The sequence below is a fragment of the Lepus europaeus genome, chromosome 15 (assembly GCF_033115175.1).
Source record: "Lepus europaeus isolate LE1 chromosome 15, mLepTim1.pri, whole genome shotgun sequence".
In the NCBI taxonomy this organism is placed as follows: Eukaryota; Metazoa; Chordata; class Mammalia; order Lagomorpha; family Leporidae; genus Lepus; species Lepus europaeus.
The window spans coordinates 68,817,408-68,845,093 of NC_084841.1; the positions used below are offsets into that span (position 1 = coordinate 68,817,408).

General features: G+C 38.0%; 1 long non-coding RNA gene across 3 annotated transcripts in view; it reads left to right on the top strand.

Moving 5' to 3' along the window:
• The first annotated feature begins 211 nt into the window (after positions 1-211).
• The window catches only part of LOC133774410 (uncharacterized), a 65,036-nt gene continuing 37,561 nt past the window's right edge, over positions 212-27,686 (top strand). For all 3 annotated transcript variants that reach the window (XR_009868071.1, XR_009868072.1, XR_009868070.1), the window contains exon 1: positions 212-351. This is a non-coding gene — a long non-coding RNA (uncharacterized LOC133774410). The remainder of the gene's footprint in view (positions 352-27,686) is intronic.

Consider the following 27,686-nt stretch of genomic DNA (forward strand, 5'->3'; position numbering starts at 1 on the left):
CCGGGGGAGGTACCTAGCCTGACAGGAGACTTCCGTATTCGTGGACAGTATGTGTCCTCTGCTGTGATAGGCCCTTGAGGGTGTGCCCAGCTGTGTCCTGCCTGACCTTTCAGCTGATTGGCTCGGTTCCCCGTGCCCTGGACAGCCCCCTTTCTGTGTCTATAAAAGCTCTTCCCCTCCCAATAAAGTCGAGAACCTGGCTGCGCCCTGGGTGTTGACGGATCTCCAGGCTCTGGTGTGATTCCTTTGCCGCTGACACTCATCATCCCGCTGGGCCCCTGAGCTCCCCAGGCTGGCCCAGAGGAGCTCCATCGGACCTGCTGCCCCGTGACGAGCAGCATTTCTCTACAGGTAAGGAGGTGACACCATTGAGAACTTATTAATTAAGTTTTTAAAAATATTTATGTATTTATTTGAGAGGCAGAAGTACACAAGAGAAAGGGAGAGATGGAGTGACAGGGCTTCCATCCACTGGTTCACTCCCTAGGTGGCTGCAATGGCTGTAGCTGAACCGATCCAAAGCCAGGAGCCAGCAGCTTCTTCTGGGTCTCCCAGGTGGATGCAGGGGCCCAAGCACTTGGGCCATCTTCCACTGCATTCTCAGGCCATAGTAGACAGCTGGATTGGAAGAGGAACAGCCAGGACAACAAACAGTGTCCATATTGGATGCTGTGCCAGCAATAGGCGGAGACATAGCCTATTACATCACAGCACCAGCCCTTAATTAAGTTTTTTTAAAAGGGATATTTAAGCACAGTTTTTCTCTTCTTAGTGTTGAGGTTAAGTAAGGCACTCATATGTTTAAAACCGATTTTCTGGGGACAGCATTGTGGCAGAGCAGTTTAAGCCACAGTTTGTAATGCCAGTGTCCCATATTGGAGTCCTTGCAGCTCATTTCCAAACCAGCTCCCTGCTAACGTGCCAATAAATATTGTGGGAAATTATCCAAGTCCTTGGCTCCCCACCACTCACATGGGAGACTGAGATGGTGTTCCTGGCTCCTGGTTACCATCTGGCCCAGCCCTGGCTGCTGTGGCCATTTAGGGAGTAAACCAGTTGAAGGAAGATCACCGCCCCCTCCTCCCCTTTTCTACCTTTCAAATAAATAAAATAAAACTTTAAAAAAGAATCATTTTTTTCCTTTTGCTATGAACTACTCAGAGAAGCTGACCCTTGTTTTCCACTGTCTTGCTAAGTCACTTCATTATAATTTGTGGGACTTGTTATATATTAAAGAGAATGGCATTTTGTATCTGACAGTAATTGGAATATTTTCCCCATTTTTTCAATATGCTTTGAATTTTCACATAAGTATTTATTAATGGGAACCTTTTAAAGTGTGCTCATATATACCTGCATGTGTGCTTGTATATCCACACATACATGTTAGTATGCATGCATGTATGTATCATGGCTACTGGATTATTAGATTACACCTTTGATCCATTTAGCCATTTGTGATTTGTCTTGGCATTAATCTTAATTATTTGCCCATATGTCTATCCATTTGTCAAACCTTCAGAAATAAACAGCTCATCTTCTCCTACTCATCCCAAGATACCTTGTTAATCATATATTAAATTGTCATATGAATTAGATCTATTTATGGCTTTATTTTGTTTCAAAACTTCTCTGAAGCTTATGTGTCTACTTACTTAGGTAATTATTAGAAATAATATTATATATGCTGATTTCATTTTCCCCTAGAATTATTCTAATTTCTTTAGTTGCTTTTATACATAAAATTTAGAAATAACTTGTTTAATAAAAAATTTCATAAATAGCCTATTGATATTTGATATTTCAATAGTATGTGAATTATGAATGAACTAAAATTATCTTTAATATATTTTCCCATTCAATAGCTATTATTTTCCTTTTGTTCAAGATTACTTTTGTGTGAGGAGACATTGTTTAAAACTTTGTTCATTAAAAGTCCTGCTTACTTTATATTGTACAGGTTATTATAAATATCTAGTATATCAATTTTTAATTTTTTCAGCAATTTTATGTAGGTAACAATTTTAACAGGCAGGGAATCAGAGAGAGAGAGAGAGACAGAGAGAGAGACAGAGAGACTGAAAAATAGACAAAAAGACAGACAGACATAGTTGCCATCAACTGCTTCATTTTCCAAATGCCCACGATGACCAGGGCTGGACTAGACTGCGAACAGAATCAGGACTAGAACCTAGGTACTACTATATGGAATGCAGGTGTCCCAACCCACTGACCAACTTATCTGCTAGGTCAATGCTTGCCCTATGTTGATATTTTAAGTTGGAAATTTCTTCTACTAGATTGTGGAAATTATTGATTTATATTAATTTTGTTTACTAGTGTCTTATAATAGTATTTAATTTTTGTTTTTTTCTCATTTGATTCTTTGTCTTTAATTCTTCCATCTATCCAATCTATTAGTTCTAAATGTAGAAAAATTAACTCCTTCACTTCTTTGTGAATTTTTGTTGTGTTTGGTGGCTTTTAATTATAATGTTTCATAATAGCATGAATAGAGTATTATTATTCATGTTTTACATTAATAGAAATACTTACAATGTTTTTCAATCAAATGCAATGGTTGTTTTGGGGCTCAGACTAATATATTTTATAAAGTAGAAGTGTTTATTGCTCATTGCTTTTATTACAGTTACTGAATCTTTAGTTCCCATGGAGATGATGGATGATTTTCCTATAAATATTAGCATTTTAGATTATATTAATAAAGTTACTAAATGGATACATTATTGAATTCCTGGAAAAATAAATTATTAAGGCTATAATTTTAATAAACTGTCACTTTCTGTATATTAATATCACATTAAGAATTTTCTTATACCATAAATAAAATTACTGTGTAATTTTGTTTTTTGCACAGTTAAAGTCAGGTTTCTTATATCAAAATTATACTCATTTGTAGAGGATTTAGAAACATTTCTTCCTTCAGATAGTTTGTCATTTGAGTAAGCCTTTAGTTTGCACAAAAATTCAGTTTACTACATTACCACATCTTCTAAATTTTCTAATTAATAAATATGTGCTATAATTTAATTGGCCATCATGATAATTGGTGTTTTTTTTTATTAAAGTTAAAAGTTTTTTGAGCACAGTGAAATGTAACTTTCCAAATGGCATTGTAGCAATATTCATGAGAAATATCCCCTTTTCACAGACACTTTAATTGCTAAAGAAGGGAATAGGGGAAATTTCATTCTTTATATTCCTAATATTCACCAAGTATATTCTTTATATTATTAACATTCACCAAGATAACTAACAAAAGCAGAAGAAATTTAATAATTTAATAATAATATTAAATAAAATGAACACTGTCATTGAAAGCACTAAGTAGATACATCAAATTATCTAATCAAAGAGTTGGAAAGTTAACTTATTCACATAATCACGGTGTCGTCTCTTTTCAGGGTTATGCCCCTTGCCATTTGAGAACAAGGTGAATAATTGGCTAACTTCCTATTGGAGAACCTATAAGACATGTTACAGGCAGGCAACCTCTTCACAGAGCATTTGGATCAGCCTACACTCTATGGTGTGGTCAATGGCTGAGTAGGAGCGTATTTCGTAGTGACCCATTTGAGACAGAGCCAGTATCAACTCTTCTTAACAGTCTAGCATGAGAGAAGCCACGCATACTCCATTTCTCTAACTTCAGTCACCATGCCTATGAAGGGAAGGAAGGGATATCTTCACTTCCAATATGTTTAGAGATTTTACTATTACTCAGTCTAGAAATTTGAATTTTCTGTCAGCATTTTATTCTACCCAAGAATGGTTACAAATTTTTGAAACTGTACAAATAACAATTCAAAAAAGGAGAAGGATCAAGTTCACTGAACAAATTTAAAAGGAAATGAGTTGCATGATGTTTGAAGGGACAATGGATTCTATGAATCCATCCAACTATCCAGACTATTTGATTTCCTAATTACAAACTCTGCTATCTTGCAAATCTTACACATTTGTTAGGAGATTAAAATTTAAAAAGAAAACAAGCAAAACCATCTTTTTTTTTATTCTGTCATATATCCATGTATAAAACCAACTTTAAAATTTTCCTTTTGGATTTTTCAGAAAACCCTTTTATATGCAATTGATTCCCAATTTTTCCCTAGACAAATATCTCTAAATTATCTCAATACTAGGAAATGCTATTTCACTGTGTGTTTTGGCCCTGGGCCATAGTGTGGAAAGTACTTATTAGGGATGCTATGCACATGATTTGTACTGCATACATACTTACCTTCCTTAGATACAAATCTTTATTGCAAAAGAAATGGGAGTAGCTATAGACTTTATATGATGTGATGATATGAATCAGAACATATTGTAGCAGTTTCTATATGCAAATGTACCTAGTTAATGAATAAAAATTATCATTCTATTCTATTTTATAGATCTGTATCCATGCAACTGTGTAGGAATGAGATAACACATCTAACCAAATAAGTCTTTCAGAAGGAAATAATTGACCATTGAAGTTAAAAGCATATAACTGAGAAAAATCAATTTATTGTTTATTGTTTTTAAGACAGGATAACTCAGTTGGTGTAGCCACAATGTGCCAGTGCTTACATTTGAGCAGGGAATTGACACCAAGAAAAATACTATTGTTAATAATGCACAGCAAATTCCTGTGCTGAAAACACTGCTGATGGATCTCTTCCCTGACTTATTCCATTCTTAAAAACATCAACAGTTCTCTGGTATTCAAAAGAGGATAGAGCAAAAGGGCTGGGATTATAGATGAAAGTTTTGAATATTTCAAAACAACAAGCAAAGTAAAACTCTCATACCTATTGACAGGAGTGTAACTAGTTCAACTTCTTTGGAAAGCATTCACATTACTTGTCACCATTTCAGGTAGCACATTCCTTAATCTGAACACACTTCCTAGAACATGTACAAACAGGTCATGAACATATAAACACATTGTCATGAAGAGGAAAGCTTCAAGATATTCATTGCCACATTTTTGTAATATTGAAATGTTAGAGAATTCCAAATGTCACCTCATAGAATGAGGATTGAATAAGTTATGGTAATTCACAGTGTGGAATTCCATCATGTGTGCACAGGGCAAAATAAAGGCAGCTACCTATGAACTGATATTGGGTAAACTTTAGGATATTTTGTTCAATGAAAATAACATAGGAGAGCAGAAAATGTAATATAGAAACACTTAGATGAAAACAAATGTGATCATTATAATAGGCTTTTATGGGATAGTCGTAGTATAGCTAACTTCTGAATGGAATCCCAATGAGTGACTAATTTTCCTCTGGTGAGAGTAACTCAAAGACTAGGAAACAGGGAAGCAAGGGAGGGCAGGAAGAAGGAAAAATGAGGGAAATACATTCTGGAGAGGATTTTGTGCATCAGTGCTGAGATGTCAAGCCTCTGGGTAAACACCCAGAGAAGTGAACCTTTAGTCTGACATGTAGTTTTTGTTGAACACCAGTCTTTTTTTTTTTTTTTTTTTAATTTTTTTTTTTTTGACAGGCAGAGTGGACAGTGAGAGAGAGAGAGACAGAGAGAAAGGTCTTCCTTTGCCGTTGGTTCACCCTCCAATGGCCGCCGTGGTAGCACGCTGCGGCCGGCGCACCGCGCTGTTCCGATGGCAGGAGCCAGGTGCTTATCCTGGTCTCCCATGGGGTGCAGAGCCCAAACACTTGGGCCATCCTCCACTGCACTCCCTGGCCACAGCAGAGAGCTGGCCTGGAAGAGGGGCAACCGGGACAGGATCGGTGCCCTGACCGGGACTAGAACCTGGTGTGCCGGCGCCGCAAGGCGGAGGATTAGCCTGTTGAGCCACGGCGCCGGCCAGAACACCAGTCTTAAACACAAATATATTTAGTCTGATGATGCCCTTCTCTTTTCAGAAGGCTTTTAAAGATATCCTTTAACTATAAGTCCTTTAAGCTATCATATTAAGAAAGAAAAGGAAAAAAAAAGCCAATAAAATTCATTTTTTTCACCCAAGTACTTTATCTGTGTTTGCTACAGTCTTGCTGAGTGATCATCTTCATTTGACAGGACACATTGTGGTGTCGCTTCTGGCATTTGCAGACCGACAGATGTGGAGGAGAGGATTTATCTCACTGTGGGCTCTGATACTGGATCCATTCTCTGAAGTTTCAACACCACAATGGAGGCTGAAGTTTTCCAGTTATTCTCTTGTCCCCTCAGATGTGCTCACATAGATATTAAAAGAAAATTACCTTCAAGGGTGATGTAAACAAGCATGGGGATTACTATTATAAATGTAATTATGCTAAGTTGGTTGAATTTAACATTAGAACCACTATTAATTATTTTAATATAATCCAATATTAGGATATTACTCTGTTCTCAAAATCTGTTGTCTTGCCACCCAAAACTGAATGCATGACAGATTGAAACTTTGAAGTGGTATTTGCTTCAATTTCCAGTATATAGACAATCGAAACACTCAATAATTCACCAATCACAATTCTCTATAGATAGATATTATCTCTTTAAGTAGAAAATGACTCTCCTCATTGGCTAGTCTTTGGTCTGCAATGTCTATGGCTTTTCTAAACCTAGGAAATACCTAAATGTAATGCATGTAGGACAAGATGAACTTCAGATACCACCAGGAGTAGACGTGTAGGCTTGATGTACATGTCCTGACCTGATTTTTGTGGACTGTGGTTCAATGATAACTCAGAGTTCAGGAGACTTCACTCTGATCTTCTTGATTAGTGTGGTACCATGGGTGTTCCCATTGTTTCTCACTAGTGCTACCTATAGAGGAGAAAGGGCTTCAGCAGTTGTGGTCCCCAGGTGTCCTCTGATGGAAGACAAGAGGACCTGGCCTGTGGGATGAAGGAACTTCCTGGCTGGATGCTTAGTGTGACAGGATCATCCTTGCCAGTTCTGGATAAAGTGGTTCTTCTGTAGCTTGTAGTCATGTGATCTGTTGTAATTTTCCTTTCTAATTTGATCTGGAAACTCTCTCTCCTGAGAGTGATGATAAACCCTCAACCTGTCTTGGTGAATCCCTAGAGAAATGATGGTGGGTGTTTCTCATGCACCTTTTGTGCACTACTTGTTTATCCTCACAGAAGGCCAAATGCCTAAGTGTCCAATCAGCGGCCAAATGTACATCACACAAGAAACTTGCTTATACTAGAAAGTGCCTTTGAGGCTTTTGCTGACCTGTGTCCAGTTTATTTGTACCATGATGATCTCCCTCTGGAGGATGCGTGACTGGGAATGGAGTTAAGTTCAGGTGCATTGGTCAGATGAAATGCAAAGGAGGCAACAACAAAGACATGTGAAATATCAGAAGCAGGTTTATTACTGATAGGCCCCAGAGAGAAGAAGGCAGCATTCCATGCCAGGCTAACAGGAAGGGGGATGCACTGGCGTACACTCAACCAGTGTGTGTGTGTGTGTGTGTGTAAGGTGCAAATGAGAGAACAGGCCCATTGACTGAGTTCTTTGTTGTGTCCAGGGAATTAGGCAAGCAGTTTTCTCTCAGGGAGTTCTCAGGTGAGGTCAGAGCAAACAGGCATGAGCTCTGGGGATCCCCACTGCAACTTACACGTGGTCATTGTGGCAAATCTGTGTTATCCACATTGGGCATAGGGGTCAGAGGGGCAAGTCAAGTGCTTTGTGACTCTGCTACAGAGCGACAGCTGTATCAGACAGATGGCTGAAGCAACCATATTGAGAAACTGGGATGAGGCAGAAAACTAGAAACAGTCAGTGGTGACTAAGCCTTCTTCCCAGTATGAGAAAGTTAAGCTTATGATGGAAATGGATGCTGGGGCAACATAAAATTATAAGAATTTACTACATCATCCTGAAGGTGCCTCTCTTTTCCTCCCTCATTCCATCAGCTTTCTAGGTAACACTAGGCCAGGTAGGGAAGTCTCAGGACCAGCTCCACATTGTTAGTGGAGCCCATGACCAACATTCCTTGCTAGTCCTGTCAGGACTGACTTGGTGTTTCAGGTCTGGCTCCCATTTTGTCTAAGTGAGGAGTGTATCTACTTGGAATGACCTCTGTTCCTAGTCTGGTCATCTTTTTTTTCTAATCTTGGGATCCCAAAATATTTGCCTTCCTCCTAACACTTTTCAGAGATTTTATGCTACCTCTTTCACTATGTTAGTTGTACTAAGCAATTGGGATCATGGAGAAATGGATCTGTACCATTGTGTCCTCCAAGTAAGGTTTCAGTAAATGGTAAGCTACAGAGTTTCGTTATGGTCCCCATCTAGAGATGCTCCTGAGATTCCTCTTCTGAGACTCAGTGTGCTAAAAATAATCTCTTAAAGTAATATTGGGGATTATAGTGTTATTGACATTCTTTGTCTATAAAAGAGCATATTCTAGCAAAGTCTGGAGAACTCAACATTTTAGATTTCTAACGTACATGGAGGTGTAAGTCAGCTTTTTATTTATTCAGTGAAACATCTAAGATAAGTTACATTTAAATAATAAAGGGGTTTATTTTGGTTATGGTTTTTGGAGGATCGCAGTCCAATTTTGCACAAGCCCCATTGGTTTGGTCTCTGGTGATGTCTTAAGACACAGTCATGAGGTGACATCATTTAACAAGTGTCTTGCTAAGTATCACATGGCAACAGTGAGAATGCTGAGGAAGGAACACATTCTGAGACAGGAAGCAGAGAAAACGGTCAGGCATGGCTCAACCTTAGCTAACCAACCTTCTGACAATTACCTTTCGAGGGCCCATGATCTAAGGATCTTCTAGGACCATTAAAGCACCAAAACTGGATTCAGTTTTACCCTCTCAGTATCATATCGAGGAAGCAAGAGGAAGCAGAGGAGTGGGAATTATTGATGGGGACTAAGCTCTGCCCCTAAGCCTTATTACTTAAGGGTTTAAGCACCTGCGTGAATTAAGAGCCTATTAAAACCATAACAAGAACTAAGGGTGGAAATATTCTGTGATGACTGATGCTCAAGAGAGTAGCGCTGGGTTTCTTAATTCTCACAACTTTAAGTATGCATATGTAGCCTGAAACTGAGACAGTTTCCGGATAGCTGCCACATCACTTTGGTTATACATATGTAGTTTATTTAGGTTGATAATCATATTTAAATGATCCAAGTTTATCTCTTAATCCTCCTAAATTAGACATTATTTCTTAATATTTAACCCAAATTTTCAACCCTTAATTAAAGGGCAGTTTTTCTGCCTAAATTTTTTTTATTCAAATAAAATAGTTGAAGTTATAGTCAATTAACTACACGGAATATTCAATTTATCATGTGCACTGTTCAGAAGTTTCTATACTCAAAGAAAATTATTGAGTATAAACTGGAGAAAAGAAATATTTGCTTCAAAATGTTTATCTTTGAGGCAGCTCATTTTGCAAATGAGCCAGACTTTTCCTCATAGTCAGATTTTCATCCTGTCATTTTTATCAACATAAAGCAGAAGGTGCTAGTATTGTCTTACCTAACATAACAGAAAGTTTAAGATAAATCAGATAGTCACAGTGATGCAGAGGAAACTGACATAGTTTCCGAAAGAAGAAATGATAAAGCATCTGGCTTGTGCATGGAGTCACTGAAATAAAGAAAGATGCTGGGTGTGATAGAAACAAGTACTGCAAGCAGGTCTGGGAGATTTCAGTACTCTTCTCTGTACCTGCACCTAGGACATTATAAAATTAGATTTCAGAAAGAACAACATTCAAAAAGAATTTTAAAAGATCTCTATACAATGACTTAAGTGTTTTTTGGCAAATTTCAACTGATTCTTTCCCAAATTAAATAGCTCAGTGACTACATATTCTACATTTCCCTTTATTTCCCCATTTCTAGATAGCTTTAGCCCAAATCATCAGCATGGCTAGCATACTGAAGTGTTTAATGCACAACACCCCAGGAAAAGAGGAGGGAATTCCTACTTAATGATGACATTTAATGTACTAGAGACTGAACTTATCAATTTATTTCTCCTCCTCCTCCTCTCTCACATCCTACTGCTTCTTCACATTTTAAAGATGCTAACAATCTTGATTGAATTTCAGTGAGATTGAATAATTACTCATTGATTTCACAAGTAAAAGTGGAGACCTTCAAATGAAAATCTAGCTTCGTTTAATTCCAATACTATGCCTTTCCTATTAAACTATGCTATTTTCCTTAACATCTGACCAAAAATCCTTCATTAACCAACTTCATAGTCATCCAAATTATCTTTGACCTTATTAATGATGAAGTAATAGACAAGTATTTGTCAAATTTCCTTGTATATAAGTGGTTGTATTAGTGATAATGTGAGGTTAGTACATACTTGTCTGTTGGTTAGTCACTCTAACAAGCATTTATTAAATGGCTTAATCACAGTCATCATGTTGGAGATGAAATGTAAGATACATTTAACCCCATTTCAACTGATTTCTAGACATCAAAGATGATTTAACAAACATGATTTTATTCAAGGAGAGCTCTAACTAAGAAATGTTATTCGAGCACTGAAAACAAAAAGAAAATTATTTCTAAGCAGATATTCATAGATATCATGAAGAAGGGAAAATTTGGATTAAGTTTTGACAGATGAATATGAATAGACTATCAGAAAAGGATGATTAGAATTCTGTCCAGAAATAGGGAAGAATAAGGAAGCAAACCTAGGGTCTGAAAATTAAATTATGTGATATATTCTAGAAATAGCAGGTGGCCTTTTGATCCTAGGATCAAGGAAGCAGAAGATGAGGGGAAAGAGATGGCATCGGAGAGAAAAATCATGAACAGATTATTGGAGGTGTTGTGAGTCTGGTGAACTTAGATGATCTCCACTTTTACTTGAAAAAAAGCATTTAAAAATGCTTTTCTGTCTAAACAGAAATTTCTGCATAGGCAATTATTTCAAAATTTGTGAACAATATTAGCTGAAATCTCAAATTTTAAGCAGCAGAGGATCAGAATCATAGGAACAGTTACCCACTTTTATGTACAGTGGTTCTCACACTAGGTGTTGCAATATTTGTGTTACCACATTACAGTGTTTTTATACAGATGTTGAATTTGCATATGGTTTCCTTTTCAAAGTAAACTGGTGAGGTTGTAAGACTCTCACTTAACGCCTTCCTCTCTCACTCAGGCACTCAAATAAGCTTTCTTGTGAAGGAGAAAAAGAGATGATGCCCATCAGATGTTAAGCAGGACCAGTCTCATGTCTTTCACCAAATCAACATTCATCATGTGGGATCCTGGACAATGCATTTCATATGTACATGATCCAAATGACACTTAACAAACGTACAAGCAAAGTAATCAGAAGAGAACAATGACTTTTGTCAGTTACTTTGATTTCTTGTCACCTAACTTAGTCTGTCCCCTAATTATCCAATTATCTTCCCATTCAAGGCAACAAGAGGCACCAGTTCTATAGGGTCAGAATAAATGTGTCAAATCCTTGGCTTTTGCCACTAGCATTGTGAATTCTATCTGAAATTAGTGTCTCAGAGCACTGAGACCTGCACACTTCTCAGTCTCCGTCTAGAATATCTCTTGACTACTTTATACAGCCTATGCCCAGAAAATGTGTAAATTTTCCTTCCACTGAGTTAAGTATGAGACAATTTCCATCCACTGTTCAAAGACAACAATTCTGGACTTGAGACACTTTTTGGTTCCCAACAAAATGAGGGGTCTTCACCAGCTGCCTCCCTCCCTCCAGTATGGTTAAAAGTAGGGTCTTAGACCCATGCTGGTACACTGGTGCACCTTTGTTTCCTTATTTTTTTAAAGGATTTATTTCTTTATTTGAAAGGCATAGTTACAGAGAGAGAGAGAGAGAGAGAGAGAGATCTTTCATCCACTGGTTCACTCCCTGAATGGCCTTCCAAAGCTAGGAGCCAGGAGCTCCATCTGAATCTCCCATGTGTATGGCTGGGGCACAAGGACTTGGGGCATCCTCTGCTGCTTTTCCATAATATTAGCAGGAAGTTGGAATAGACAAGCAGCTGGGATTCAAACCAGCAACCATATGGGAATCTGGTGTCCCAGGCAGTGGTTTTACCCACTGTGCAATAGCAACAGCCCCTGGTTGGCCTTTCTAAAGTGATGCTAGACAAATAAATTCAACTTTTTTTTTTTGAGCCTGAAGTGCAGCACCCATTACCAGCCCTTACCCAGCGCTCTCCTGGATGGAACTTCTCTGTGATGTGAATGTGGTTTTTGTTTCTGAGATTTCAGTTCCACTATGCACACACCTGCTCTGTCTGCAGTGACTTGTGCCTTTCCACAATGGAAAGAGTAATTTTACTGTGGCTTAAAATTCTTGTTTATTTGATTAGCACATTTACAAGTAAATAGCTGGTAATTAGCAGGTAAACTTTGGAGAGAAGCTATAAGGTCCATTGGATACATTGCAGAAATCTATTTTTCTGATATAGTAACTGATTGGCTGGTTATGGCACATTGGTCTCTGGAAAGTTTCTCAAGAAAAATGTGGAGGTTATCTACATTAGTGCTCTTTTAATGATGTTGCCGAAATAAAGGCATTCATTTTGGAGCAATGAGGTGGAATAAGCATTTAAAGGATAAGCCTTTTTTTACCTTGATAAATAGGATTAAGTCATGGGTGGTTGGATCTGAGAGGCAGCACAGTGATCGCATTGGGAAGAGTTTTAACTCCTAAGGGTAGATGCTGAGTACAGTGTGGTGAGATGGTCAGTGGAGTGAATGGGAAAACACACTATAAGACTATCTGGATTTTATTCCAATCTAAATATCTGCATCATATCTAGCAGATAACTTAACAGCTCTTTTCCTCCTTTTCTTTACAAGGAGGATCATTAGTAGAAAGATCTAGTCACCAAAGTGATTTTAGGGTTGCCAGATAAAATACAGGGTAAAAAATTACATCTGAATTTGAAACAGTTGTTTTTAGTACAAGTATGCCCCATGAAGGCATGAGACATACTTATCATGGAAACAAAAATATGGTTTATATTAGACTCTAGTGTTACTAAGAATCCCAACTTTTATTTGCTTAATCTGGAAATCATAAGTATGAGATAACAAAGTGAATGCGAAGTCCTTAAGGGAAGTAGAGGAAGTACAAGGTGTGTATGGTTGATCTTTTTGCGTTAGCTTTCAGGCTGTCTGCCTAAGATGAGGGATAGGTAATAATCTAGATGCATCACTACCATAAGACCACATTTCTTTGTATTACCAGTTTTTAAAATTGTCTTCATCCTGGATTGAAACAGAGGACAAATTTCTATATACTTAGTACCATCTATTGACCTGTAGAAGCCTTACAAAAGACAAGCACAATTTGATTCTGAGATTTGAAAAGAATATTAGATGAAAGCGATATATACATCAATACACCCACAAAAATAGGATGCTTCAAATCCTGTATGTGATTTGTGCTTTATCTGCTTTAAGCAGGTTATTGCCTGACATTATCCCTATTTACCAGCTGGAGCAAACAAAACTTGATTATATAAGTAATAGCCCCCAGAAGCAGTTATATCCCATTTACTCATGTTAGAAGATTATCTTCAATTCAGATGCTTCAGTCATCCAGTATAATTGCATCTGGTATATTAATTCCATAGACCTGGCATTGTGCTACAATAATAGCATCTCCTTTCTTGTCTCTTAAAGGACAATCTATAAGGAAACCTGGAGTAGCAAAAAATTATGAATGTGGATAACATAAGTCCAAATACTTGGGTTGGATATACAGAAACAGAGCATTGGAAGGAGAAAAAGATGAGTGTGCATGACAGGAGAGAAGGAACTGTTCGGGCTGTGGAAAGAAACTGAGTGCGTCCTGTTCCCTACTTTCCCCATGGCCTCAGAAAAGGAGCCTTTCTCCATTAAGAGGAAGGAGACTGGGATTGGCCCAGGAAAGTACTTGTGGGCTTCACGGTGTTGCACAGGAAATGAAGTCATGCAAAATCATTTTGTCTTGGGAAAGTCATGGGGTTCCTGGCCTGTCAGTCAGTATTCAGTTACACTGCACATGTTGGGGGAACCAGAGGGGCATGTGGTTTTATTGTCCTGAGTGTTGGAGTTTACTTACATTAGGGAAAAAAGTGTTAAATTTTGTGTAGAGGCTGATGTACAGTAAATGGTCAATGTGAATTAGGTCCAATTTCTTTTCACTTATTTCATGAAATAGAAAAGAAGCTCATTGAAAAATATTTTCCTGTTAGGTTACAATTTTATCATATGTCATCTAATATTTATTGACTGTATATCCAAAACTGTTTTTGTATTTTCACAGATATTCTCATTGCCACAAGATTTTTCTATATTGATATTGTATCTCCAATTTCTAGATGAGACTTGCAATAATTGTCAGCATCATTAACCGATTCAAGTTCTCTCAGCCAGAATTTGAAAAGCGAGACTCATTGGTGGGCCTGTCCCACTCCACACTTCTCCCTTTGCCACTTCATCAGCCCCCACTACCTGTTTTATGCAATATTAAAAACTAACTAATGTGGCTCAGATAAAAAAAATTGCATTCTTAAATTTTTATTATATATTTTCATGGTATTTGAAAAGGAGAGTGAGATACTCATACATACAGAGAGAGAAGGAGAGAGGAGAGTAGGGGAGGGGAGAAAGGGGAGGGGAGGGGAGGGGTGACCCGTACACGACAGCTCACACCACTTACGCTGGTGTATGTGGTGGGAGAGTACTTCATGCTACTCTACAAGAATCATTCTATCATGTGCTTTCCTCATTCATCTTATCCTGCACTACTAAGTAATTTTTATCTTAAAGAAACTGTTGGGAATGATTCAGAGGATAGCACAGAATGTCTTTATTCTTCATTTCTTTGTCAGCATTGTAGTTGGCATACATCAGTGGTGAAAAAAAGCCAAGAACCTATTTAACTGTGAACAACTCTACTCCCTCACTATTGAAGTATTGAAACTGTCTGATTTTTTTTTTCATTTTCTCCACCATCTAAACTTTACTATTTTGGGAAAAATTACTCTATGCACTTATCTGAATGACCAAGAATCAGAAGCAACTTAACCTGCAAACTAGCCTTTATGTACAAGTTCAAGAGAACTTGAATCCCTTAATGATGCTGACAATTATTTCTCTGAAGAATGAAAAAACATTAATACCATTCCTTTCTATATGGCAATATAAAATGAGGCACTAATGCGTAAATGTAAGAAAGAACACATTATTTGTATGTTCATAAAACTTTTAAAACTTTGTGCACAGGTAATATAACTCCCGTGGGCTCTGGGTAAATTGATTTTGTGAATTCTGTGTCACCTGATGGTGGTGCCCTCAGCTGTGAGGAAAGCAGTTCTGTCACCTGAGCTTGAGCCTGGACTTCTCCAGCCTTCTATGACTCGGACACTGCTGGGAATGACTGGGCACCCCCTCTTCCTGCCATCACCAGCCTACCCTCATCTCTTCACCCTCCCTCTTCCTAAGGTACTTCCCAATCCTGTTGCCATAGAAACAGGGACGGGGTGGGTGTGGATAGGAGCGATTCTGTAAAGGAGGGCGTTGTTGAATAGACTCCCTGGCTTTGTCCTATGTCTCTTGCTGTGAATTCTTAGAGAGCCAGATGGATGTGCCTTCTACTGGGCATTTTTCACATGAAGTGTTTATAGCTATTTTATTCCTTATACATGCAGTTCTAAGAGCCCTCCTGTTTCATTTTGCTTGTTGTTTTGGGAGGCCATGTGTCAGTTTCAATTCTCTTATGTGAGTTTCACACTAATTTAAAAAAAAAAATCTGTATTTTTGAAAGTATGGAGAAATTCTGAAAAAATGCTGAACTCACAATGAAATGAGAATTAATGATAGTAGTGTATTCATGAGTCAATCTTTTTATTCCAATGGTACTTGTAACTGCTGCCCTAAAACTTGCCACTTTAGCTAATGTCCAAATTTTATCATCATTGCATTTCAATGACAAATCTCGGGTTTTGTAAGTGGGTTCAGAAATCTCATGTTTAAAACACAAATTGGTTTATCCTCAGAGGCATAACTTTAGGTTGCAGGTATATAGAATAAATAAGAAAGTAACTATTAAATATAATATTGTTTGTTCTTCTGTATTACAGTCTCTCTCTGTTTCCCTTTTTCTATATGTGCTGCTGAAGTGAGCACTCTGTTTCCCTTTTTTTTTTTAAATACACACAGACAAGGATGATTCAAAAAGTTCAATGCAAATGGGATTAAAAGATTAGATGTTTATTGTAGTACAAAGCATTATTTTGAAATACACATATATAAGAGTGAGACATCTTCAAAGAATTCATGGAAAATGTGTTTTGTGAAAAAACTATTTACAGATTTGAACACATTTTGCACTAAAACCTGTCTTTTCATTCCCTTTTCCCGTGAACTTTTTAGAGTGTTCTTACATATACTTTATATACATCTATGTTACATAAGTACATGCTGTGATGTTGAACAGAAACACAGTGTCTACCAGTGCATTTCTCAGACTGGATCCACGTGGTTAAGCAATATGACTGTAGATGTTTCTGCATATGAATGTCTTGCCTACATACATCCACTGAAACTTCAAAGAACTCAGTAAAGTAGGAAGTTTTGGTCTGTGTGATAGATAAGCAAGACTAAAAGAGATTGTATACATATTCAATCAAGATACGCCTAATGAGTGGTAGTGCTAGGATTTGTTCATTTATTTCTTCATTATTTAATATTTACCAGGCATAATTATGTGCCACTTCACAACTGGAGTTCCTTAGTGGAAAAGCCAGCAGGTACAGGTGTTTTTTGCAGCAGTGAAGATACTGCTTGCTAAGCCCACTTTCTATCCTAGAGTACCTGAGTTTGTGTACCACCCAGATCTTATTGCTAACGCACACCCTGGAAAGCAGCAAATGATGGTCCAAGAACTTGGTCCCTGCCACCCTTTCGGAGACTGAGGTTGAATTCCAAGCTCCTGGCTTCAACCTGGCTCAACCCCAACTACCATGGGCCCTGAGCAATGAAACAGAAGATGGGAGATCTTCCTCTGTCTTTGTCTATTTCTCCCTTCCTTCCAAATAAAAATAAGCAAATAATAAAAATTACCAAGAAGAAAAAAGAAGACAAAGGTCTCTGCCCTCAGAGACCATAGATTCTAGCAGGGGATAGAGAATAAGCAGTAAACATAATGAAAACAGTGAAAAGTGTGTTGGAAAGAAATTGCTTCTTTGGACAGGAAAAGAAAAGCAGAGCAAATAGAACCTGGGGCCAAGGATGCAAGGCAGCAGAGGGCAGAAATAAACCAGAAAGTGACAATAGTGGCTACCATGAAAGTGAGATCCAGTCCCCTGCAGACACCTGACTGACTTCACAGCCACTGTGCTTTATTTCATTACCGTGATCTTCCCAAAAGCCATTGGGAAGAGTCTTGTCAGAGACTCCTTGTCAGAGTCTCATACTCTTCACCTGAGGTTAAATAAGTAATGAAACAATTAGACTTGGTGGTATATTGGCTTACTATTACAAGAGAAATGTTTCTCCTTAAGCTTGGGAGAAACAGTAGAGTTTTTGAACCATTGTTAAAACCTGACATCAAAAATTATGTTTGATATCAGATTGGCCTTGTGGTGTGGCAGGTTAAGCTGCAGCCTGTGATGCCAGTGTCCTATATGGGCGCTGATTTAAGTCCCAGCTACTCTACTTCCAATCCTGCTCCCTACTAACTATCAAGCCTGGGAAAGCAGTGGAAGATGGCCCAAGTACTTGAGGCCTTGCCACTCATGTGGGAGACCTAGATGAAGCTCCTGGCTCCTGGCTTCACTATGGTCCATCCCAGGTTATTGCAGCCATTTGGGGACTGAACTAACAGATGGAAGATCTCTTTGTCTCTCTCTCTCTCTCTCTCTGGAAGTCTGGCTTGCAAATAAATAAAATAACTCTTTTAAAAATTTTGCTGTGATAACATAATCCTAACATTATTTCTCCATGGGAATTTTAGGAATAATCCATTTTTCTTCATGGCAAGATCCCTGTAAACTTATTACTGTTACTTTGCCATTGAATATGAGTAATTTTTGGTACAGGGACAATCATGGAAAACTTTCAATTCCATCTCAGTGACTTTCTTTGTCCTCCCCAAACTCTCCAGACGGAGTGTTCTTGTCATCCAATAGCTCTGTGTGTGTTGTACTTTCTTGGCTCCAAGTACTCTGTGATAAGGGTATGCACACTTGGTCTCCATTCTTCACCAGATTGTGGTGGACTTAAAGCCAGGGCCCAAGCCCAATGCTTGTGTGGTGGGCTATGAATATAGGCCAGTGCTTAGTACATGTTGCTAAAAGTCTCAGTTAAGACTTGTTTACTAAAATTCAAAAGACCTAACAGCATTTGTCCCAATGGTTTCACTTGACCTAGATTGTGATACTGTTCACATCAATTCTTTTCTCCTGGCACCCCAAGTCTTACTCAGGCACCCTTTCATATTTGGCCAATTTAAGAATCAAGATTTCATTTTAACTTCCTTATTGTTTACAACTTTATGACTTATGTGTACACAATCGCATCATATTGATTTGTTCCTATCCCCTGAAGAAAAAAAAAAAAACTGAAATGACAATAATGGCAAAATTACTTCCATGTCCTTCTGAATATATTGCATATGAAAACTAAGCTTGCATAGTTTTAAATCACACTTTTTAAACAATAGAGTGCTTTCATACTATTGTATAATTGCTGTGAAAGCGCTACATAATATTTCCTCTAATTCTTAAGTATTATTATGTAAGTATTTTATTATCAGAACAAAATGCTGAAATTTTTTAAGTACAATACTTGACAAACCCATCACAGATTTAAGCTCATTGACTCTTTAATTTATTGCCTTAACTGAAGTCATCTAATATTCTATTGGAATTTGTCTAGTTAGTTGAGCAATTAAACCAATAAAGTAAAAATAAAGCAAACATAAGGTCAAATAGATAATTTCATTAAATTATACGATAAGTATAGATTGAATTAAAAATATGAAAGAACAGCTGTCAACTACTTTTGCAGTAAAGTGGAAACACAGAAGCTTATTGCACTGGACATATTGGAGATGAGAATTCCATGCAGAACTGATATCTGCCATTATGTCTACATGGAAGAGGGGGATTTCTATCACATGTCAGTAAAGCATTCTGTAGAACAGAGGATTCTTATATGTAAGCAATTATTAAATGTATTTTCAAACTAAAGAATTGATGACTATAATTTATCACATGAAGCATTTCAGCATTAAAATCCTAGTGTTCCATAGCCAAGGCATATGATAGAACACAATAAGATGACAGTTATTACTTCACCCAGTGGATGATCCACTTCTGGTTTAAATGTCTTGGGAAATGTACTTTTCCAATAATTTTCTTTCATAAATACTGAGAGAAGAATGTGAGAAGTGGTACAAAAATAATAGCTATCCAGTGCTATAAAGCAGAGGTAGCAAAAATCTGTGGCTATCTTTGAGACAGAGGATCTGTATAACTTCTGCAAAATAGAAAATAGAAACAATATTTTTTCACTTGAGGAGTAAACTTTTAGTAAGTATGAAACAATCTGCTGTGCCTCAGCCATTCTTGCTCACTGTTCAAACGATAGATCAACAATGGAATTTATTCCTTGCCTTTAAATCTCAGCTGGGTCTCAGACTCTTGCCTTCATAGTCCACCTCTGCATTCTTGCATTCTTTCTAGGTTCCCAAGGCCCAACAAGGCCACCTGAAAGACCAGTTCCAGGAATTCACCTTTGCCTGCTGTCCCCCTACTGGTACCACATCCCCAGCCCTCTTTTTTTTTTTTTTTTTTTTTGACAGGCAGAGTTGGACAGTGAGAGAGAGAGAGAAAGGTCTTCCTTCCATTGGTTCACCCCCCAGATGGCGGCTACAGCCGGCGCTGCGCGGACCCCAAGCCAGGAGCCAGGTGCTTCCTCCTGGTCTCCCATGTGGGTGCAGGGCCCAAGCACTTGGGCCATCCACCACTGCCTTCCCGGGCCATAGCAGAGAGCTGGACTGGAAGAGGAGCAACCAGGACAGAACCGGCGCCTCGGCGCCCCAACAGGGACTAGAACTCGGGGTGCCGATGCCACAGGCAGGGTGTCAGCACCACAGGTGGAGGATTATCCAAGTGAGCCAGGGAGCTGGCCAGCTCTCTTAAAATATAAAAAGGCTCAGCCCCTTGGGGTCGGGACCTTCTGCCCTGTGTTTCAACATTGTGCACACCGGCAGTCGGTCATACACCTCTGCAAATTTGTTTTTTCTGAATAAATTTGGTCTGGCTGTAAATTTGTACACTGCCTCCTCTCTATTCTGTGCCTCTTTTCCTAACACAATTCACCACCCAGCAAAAAGTCGCCTCCTTGTAAAAAATAACAGGCCCTGAGCAGTGCACAACACAGAAAATGTTAAACTAAACCAAGGCTAGGAGAATAGAAATTCTGACAAAAAAGAAAAATAGTTTGATTAAAGTAAAAAATAATCAACTAGCCGCAATGCTCGTGCTTCTTGGGAAATAAGAATACCTAGTAGAACACTAGAAGCTTATCAGAGAAATGACATGACACCACATTGGTAGCTCTCAACATATGGATATGGACGTTTTCTGGCATCAAAATTGTATGTATTTTTCATTATTAAAATGTGCTTGGTTAGTTTCAATTAATCTACTTGTAAGTATGTAAAGCTTTGCAGTAAAGAGGTTTCCAGTGATAACAAATGAGATGTTTTCCAGGATCTCAACATTTAAAATAATGCCCAGAGGGAGGTAAAGTGGCGATGTGGGAAATTAGAAACTGAACATCTCACAAACCTCATAAAAAATATGAAGGGGAATCAAAATCTAATCAGCTTAAAACACAAAATAATGCCTATTTGTTTTTTATAATAAAATATTGCATAAAAAGTCAAGCTTTATTCCTAATAAGTTTCAGGTTTGTCTTTCTGTTAGATTGGTAGAATTACAGCAGCTTCAACATACAATTTAGAGTCTTGACAATTTAATATTTGACTTGGAAAAAACTGTCCTGATTTGGGATAATAATATGATAATTCTAGGATTATGAGAATTAAAAAAAAAAAAACTTTCAAATGGTCTTAGGTTAAAAATGACTCTAGGGGGCCAGTGCTGTGGCATTGCAGGGTGAGCCACAATCTGCGACACCAGCATCCGAGAATCTGGAGGCTCGGCTTCTGATGCAGGTCACTGTTAATGCACCTGTGAAATCTGGGAGTGATGGACCAAGAACTAGAACCCTTGCACGTACATGAGAGACCTGGATGGAGTTCCTGTCTCCTGGCTTTGGCTTGGGCCAGTTTTAGACATTAGACATTGTGGACATTTAGGAGTAACCCAGTGGTTAGAAGTTTTCTCACTCTCTCTTCCTGTATAACTGCCTTTCAAATAAATAAATCTTTTTTAGAAAATTACTGAAGATTATTTAAATATGTATTAATCTTTTTACCTTTTTTGTGCTGAAAATATGCCAACATATAAAAATAAGAAATATTCCTTTATTTATGTGCCTATTGTATCAGTGTTTAATAGAACCTACTATGTGTACAACATAAATTATAGAATCACCTACGCAGGAGAAGTTTGTAGCCTAGTAGGTCGTTGGCCATTTGTCACTGAATGTAGCATAATTACTATAAGAGGCAACGTTTCTTATCCATATGCTGCACTCAGACTGCACTATAACATTTTTTACTACACTCACAACGGCAATAATAGATGGAGTTATACAGCACTTGTCTTGGGGATAAATTGCTTCAATTATTTTATTCTGAGGAACAATGAGAGTCAGCCTGATGATATTAGGTCAGTTATAAAAAACAACATCATTTTCATTCTTCAGCTTATTTCACCAATCAGAGGCTTTCTCACAATGCAATTTTACTAATATACTCCTGAAGACATAATGCTTTCCTTTTTCAGACTTTCTGGTCATTTTTTTTTTTTTTTTTGACAGGCAGAGTGGACAGTGAGAGAGAGAAAGGTCTTCCTTTTCCATTGGTTCACCCCGCAATGGCCCCTGCGGCCAGTGCACCTCGCTGATCCGAAGCCAAGAGCCAGGTGCATCTCCTGGTCTCCCATGCGGGTGCAGGGCCCAAGCACTTGGGCCATCCTCCACTGCACTCCCGGGCCACAGCAGAGAGTTGGACAGGAAGAGGAGCAACCGGGACAGAATCCAGTGCCCCGACCTGGGACTAGAACCCGGTGTGCTGGGGCCGCAGGCAGAGGATTAGCCTATTGAGCCACGGCACTGGCCCATTTTTGTATTTCATTTATGAGATATATGTCCTATAAGATAGTATCCACAAAGGAAAGCACATAGGTACAGGGTGTATTTTTTTAAAATAATATTTTGAAAGATTTTAAATATTTATTTATTTATTTATTTGAAAGGCAGAGAGAGAGAGAGAGAAAGTGTCTTCCATCCATTGGTTCATTCCCCAAATGGCCACAATGGCCAGAGCTGGGCTGATCCAAAGCCCAGGCCTCCCATGCAGTTTCAGGGGGCCCAAGGACTTGGGCCATCTTCTACTGCTTTCTCAGTCCATAGAAGATAACTGGATCGGAAGTGGAGCAGCCAGGACTTGAACTGGCATCCATGTGGATGCTGGCACTGCAGACTGAGGCTTTACCCACTACGCCACAGCACCGGCCCCTTGAATGGGTTTACTGTTCTCCAGCTTGCTTAGTATGTAAAAAAAACTTTTAATGGATTTTTTTTTATTTAAAATGTTTCCTTTAATAATATCAAATATCAGTGAGACTAAAATAAATGTGAAAATTTGTATCCATCAAAAAACCCAAGAGAAAGTTTTTAAAAGTACAAGGTGAGCAATCACGGGCTTTCCATGGTTTCTCTGGTCAAAGAAGGATATGGTACACTGAACCACTGGAATATGCCCACGTAAGTTTTGTGGAGCCTTTGCGTTTAGACCGCAGTGCCTGGAGCGTAAATGTTCATTTTGATACCTAATCACTTGACAAGCAGAAGTGTCATTTTCACATCTCCACTGCAGGCAGAGGTGAATAGAAACTAGAAAGTCAATAAAAACAAACACCTGATTTAACTGTCAAGTCATTCTTGAATTAAGATTATCTATGTAATTTGTCCTAATCATCTAAATTCAGTTTAAAAAAAGTCAACTTGATTATTTTCTGTCCGCAAACCAAGACGGCACTCATGTTCTCCTTCACTTGTCTATGTTTCAGCCAGCTTCGTCCTGATTCTATTTCCTCATATTTCCTTTTCTGAGAGTATTTTCTTCAGAAAACATGTAAATAGCAATTCTTTCTCTCTTCCAGTGAGATGCAAATCTCTTTAAAGGCTTCTGCAGAGTTATCTTTCTATAATAGTTCTGCTAGGAAACACAAGTGATCCAGGATTACTCACCCACCACCAACCTGCACCCCACTGCAGCTCTTAAATTTCCAGACATTTATTTTAGTAGAGTTGAGCCCACACTGACGTGTAGTCTCTGTCCTCATTGCAATATCCTTGAACAAAGTTGTCTTTGTATGTATAACTCCACCATCAAGATCTATGTACTTAAGACAGAACATAATACATAAAAAACTAAATATACATGATATTCTTATTTACCTGTTAAGTTTTCATTAAGCTAACAGACCCGCACCTAGCCCCATGTAAACCTTTAAAAGTTAGTTGTTGAGAAGATAATTAAGTGCTTCTAGTCTCGGACAGTTTTGATATCTGATAACTAACGTGAATCATGGCAAATGAACTATTCCAGTATGTTCAGTTATTTGCAAGATGTAGGGGTTAGAAATAAGATTTTTATAATTACATAGAAAACCGGGTTTGTAATACATTTATTTAATCTTAGTAATAATTGGAAAGTGCCTGGTAAATATAATTCCATGATTCTAAACATTGCATACACTGTAGTAAAAAGTATGTGCATTACTTGCTGTTCTGTCCTAATGATGTCCAGTCATTACAATTCTTGCCCTTTCTCTGATATAGTATTTGCTTTCATCTGGGAACAGTTAAGGATCCCTGTCTGTTTTTCTTTGTAAGCACAGAATTCAAAAACAAATTGTCATGCTACTCCATCTCAAGTAGGTTAAAAACAGACTACTTCTGTGCATGTATTCAATCCTCTTCCAGCTCAAAACAAAAAGGTGGCTCTCAGTAGATGCCTTGTAAAAGCCTTCTGTCTCTGTAGTCTATTTGTGCTCACTGCTTTATGGTCGTCTAAATCTACTTAGCATAGTTCACAAAGAGTGGAGATGGCAGAAAGGTTAATCTTAGAAAGCACAAACCAAATCATGGGAATCCTTTTATTCCTGTCAAACAAAACATCCACCAGCCTCTTGAAGACTTTTTTTTTTTTTTTGTAAATATGACTGTGTGTTTCCTCATAATACCATTGCTTTATTTTTTATTTCACTGTAATTTAACTAATGAATAAGTCCGTGACTATTTCTGGCTCCATATTTTCTGATTGGGCTTGAACAGAGTTCTACCTCATGTGGAGAAGTAATTTGCTGCAGAAATGAACATGAAGCAAAAAGCAAAAATGCATTCTAGGCTGATACATCCATTTGGTAAACATTTTCTGAAAGGAGATGAGAAGTCAAAAAAAAAAATAGTTTCAGTTACCTTTATTTAAGATGGATCTTCTGGTGAGAAGTTAGATGACTATTTTTTGTTTAATTACATAGAGTTTTAACCTTCCTTTTATGATAGTAGTATGATTTAATCTCTTTAATATTTGAGTGAATCTTCATTTATGGTAACAGATACCGGTGGAGTAGAGAGTAAATGCCATTTCAACAAGCTTAATTTTCTCTTCTGAGTATTCTGTTATTTATGGAATACACATACATGATATTGTGACTATACAAAGGCACAATCTGATTATTTCTGTTTGAAAAGCAGAGTGTAAGTCAAATTGTGGGAATGAATGCACACTATTGAGAAGTGTTTTGACTCCCTGGGCAAAGACTAGGTTTCCAAATGTTGAGAAGTCCTCTTTGTGTGCAAAACTAGATAAGAAGAAAAGCGACTATTGAGAGAACTTCACTGGAAAGTTCAGGCTAGTGATTCTAGAGCAACGACACACCAATTTTATATTTTCTTTTCTTCCCAGTCTTCAGGTAAATTTTCAATCCTGCACTATTGTATTTAAAGGAATTCTGTTTGTGATTGACATAAACAGAGGCAGTGCTGCGTGTTTTCTGAGGTTAGTGCAGCTCAGAGTCAGAGATGCTTAAGGCAGTCCCAGGTAGATTTTGAACATGGATATTTTCATGGGACATTACTGAAATTCCAGTCTTCATGCAGATGGAGCTCTTGAAGACTACTCAGTGACAACTAAAAGAAGTGTCAGCCCTACCTGAAAGCCAGAAATGGAATGTGAGAACATAGTAGGTGAGAGAATAGAAAATTGTGTAAATTTATTAATGAAATTTCTATTTATTTGATTATGGACTTATGTGAGGCAGGTGGCATCACAGTTATCTGTTTCTCGATCAAAATTTGTACAAAGTGAAGCACTGAGAGTTAGAAAAAAGGGAAAAGTAATCACCAAGATTGGGGTGTAGAGTGAGTATTCTGTGACTATTGGAATCAAAACCATTAAGGGCTGGCTGGCGTTGTGGCACAACAGGTGAACCTGCTGCCTGTGTGTGATATCGGCATCCCATATAGGAATGCCAGTTAGAACCCAGCTGCTCAGCTTCTGATCTAGCATTCCTGCTCATGTTCCTGGAAAGGCAGCAGCAAACATCCCATGTGGGAGGTCTGGTTGGAGTTCTTGGCTCCTGGCTCCGACCTGGTCTATCCCTGGCCATTACAGCCATTTGGGCAATACACCTATAGATTGAAATTTTCTTTGTCTATTTCTCTGCCTTTCAAATAAATAAAACATATCTAAAATAAAATCAAAACAAAAACAAACAAAAAAAAATGCTAAAGGCTGATCATCCCAAACGTGAAAGTCAGAAAAAGTCAATGATGTTCACATATCTTAGCCTAAGACTGTTCATTCAAACTTACCTCAACTGCCATTCCTCCTGGAAGATTGATCTTTTTTCTTTGGATTTTGTTTGTTAAGTATCTTGTAAATTCAAGTAGAAATGTGTAAGGTCCTTGACAGCTGATTACTACAAAACAGTTTGCACTTTATGAATCATTCAAAGTTGTTTTGCTATTAAAGTTCTAGGTGAAAAAATGGAGATAGTCACTGATGCTACAAATGCTCTGGCCATGCAAGAACAGAAGATGCCTTAAAATGTGCTATGATTCTAACCTCTATCTTTGATTTTTTTTTAAAATGAGATTGATGCAAAGGCAGCAGAATGAAGGGGGAACCTGTATTTAACTCCAGCATTTTTATATTCTAATGAACTCTGTTAATATACTTATTTTTATTTATGTTTTATTAATCATATGTTGTCAATAAAAGGAGTCTAGGTATTTTAGCATTTCAGTTTAGAATTGCTTTCCAGTATTGATTTTAGTATCTCTATTTGGACAAATGTTATTTAACTTCCCTAAAACCTGATTTAATAAGCACACAAACTAGAATCATGACATTATAATCATGTATGTTATATTAGTGTCATTTTACAACTAGATAACAATAAATGACCATGATCAAGTACTTATTACTATATAATACTGCAGTAAGTATTAATATTTTTCAGCATATCAATAGAGGCCTATGAAGTGCCGAAAAATATGCTTTTTAATTTGGTTAAATATGTTTCATTTTATTTTTTACTCTTTTTGAATTCAAGTTTGAACTGAAGGCACTCAGTACAAACATCACAAAAAAGAAGAAAGACAAAGGGATAAGACATTCTTAACTTTTGTGTTTGCACTAAAATAATCGGGTCTACTTTTCCAAGATTCTCAGAAGAGAATAAGGATAAGCCACTCCAGGATTACAAACCTTTACACTTGACTATCAACCCAAGTGGAATTCCACAAAAATGATCACTCTACTGTCCATGAATCAAATATCCATTGAACTTTTTTTTTTTTTTTTTTGACAGGCAGAGTTAGTGAGAGAGAGAGAGAAAGGTCTTCCCTTCCTTCCATTGGCTCACCCCCCAAATGGCTGCTACGGCCGGCGCTGCGCCGATCCAAAGCCAGGAGCCAGGTGCTTCCTCCTGGTCTCCCATGGGGTACAGGAGCCCAAGCACTTGGGCCATCCTCCACTGCCTTCCCAGGCCACATCAGAAAGCGTCACTGGAAGAGGAGCAACCGGGACAGAACTGGCACCCCGACCGGGACTAGAACCCCGGGTGCCAGCGCCGCAGGCAGAGGATTAGCCAGATGAGCCGCGGAGTCGGCCCTGTTGAACTTCTTCTACCAATATACCCAACTGAGTTCATGTTTTAGTAGGAGATGAGTCAAAAAACAATAACAGCAACAACAACAATAATAAATAAGCAAAGCATTTACATGAGACTAAAATAACTGGGTGGCAGCTGGAGACAGGGGAAGGGTTCATTGTTTATTTTTCCTTTCTAGTATAGAATGAATTAAAAGCAATTAAAAGTAATAGAAGTTGATGGTCATTTGGATATTTAGTAACTTTGATCTTTTCAACTGCTACATAATTAAACATTGAATAAATATGATGAGATTTTGAAACTAGTACTCCTGAAAGTGAGTTCACCAGGCCTACCTTTCTCTGTTTCTT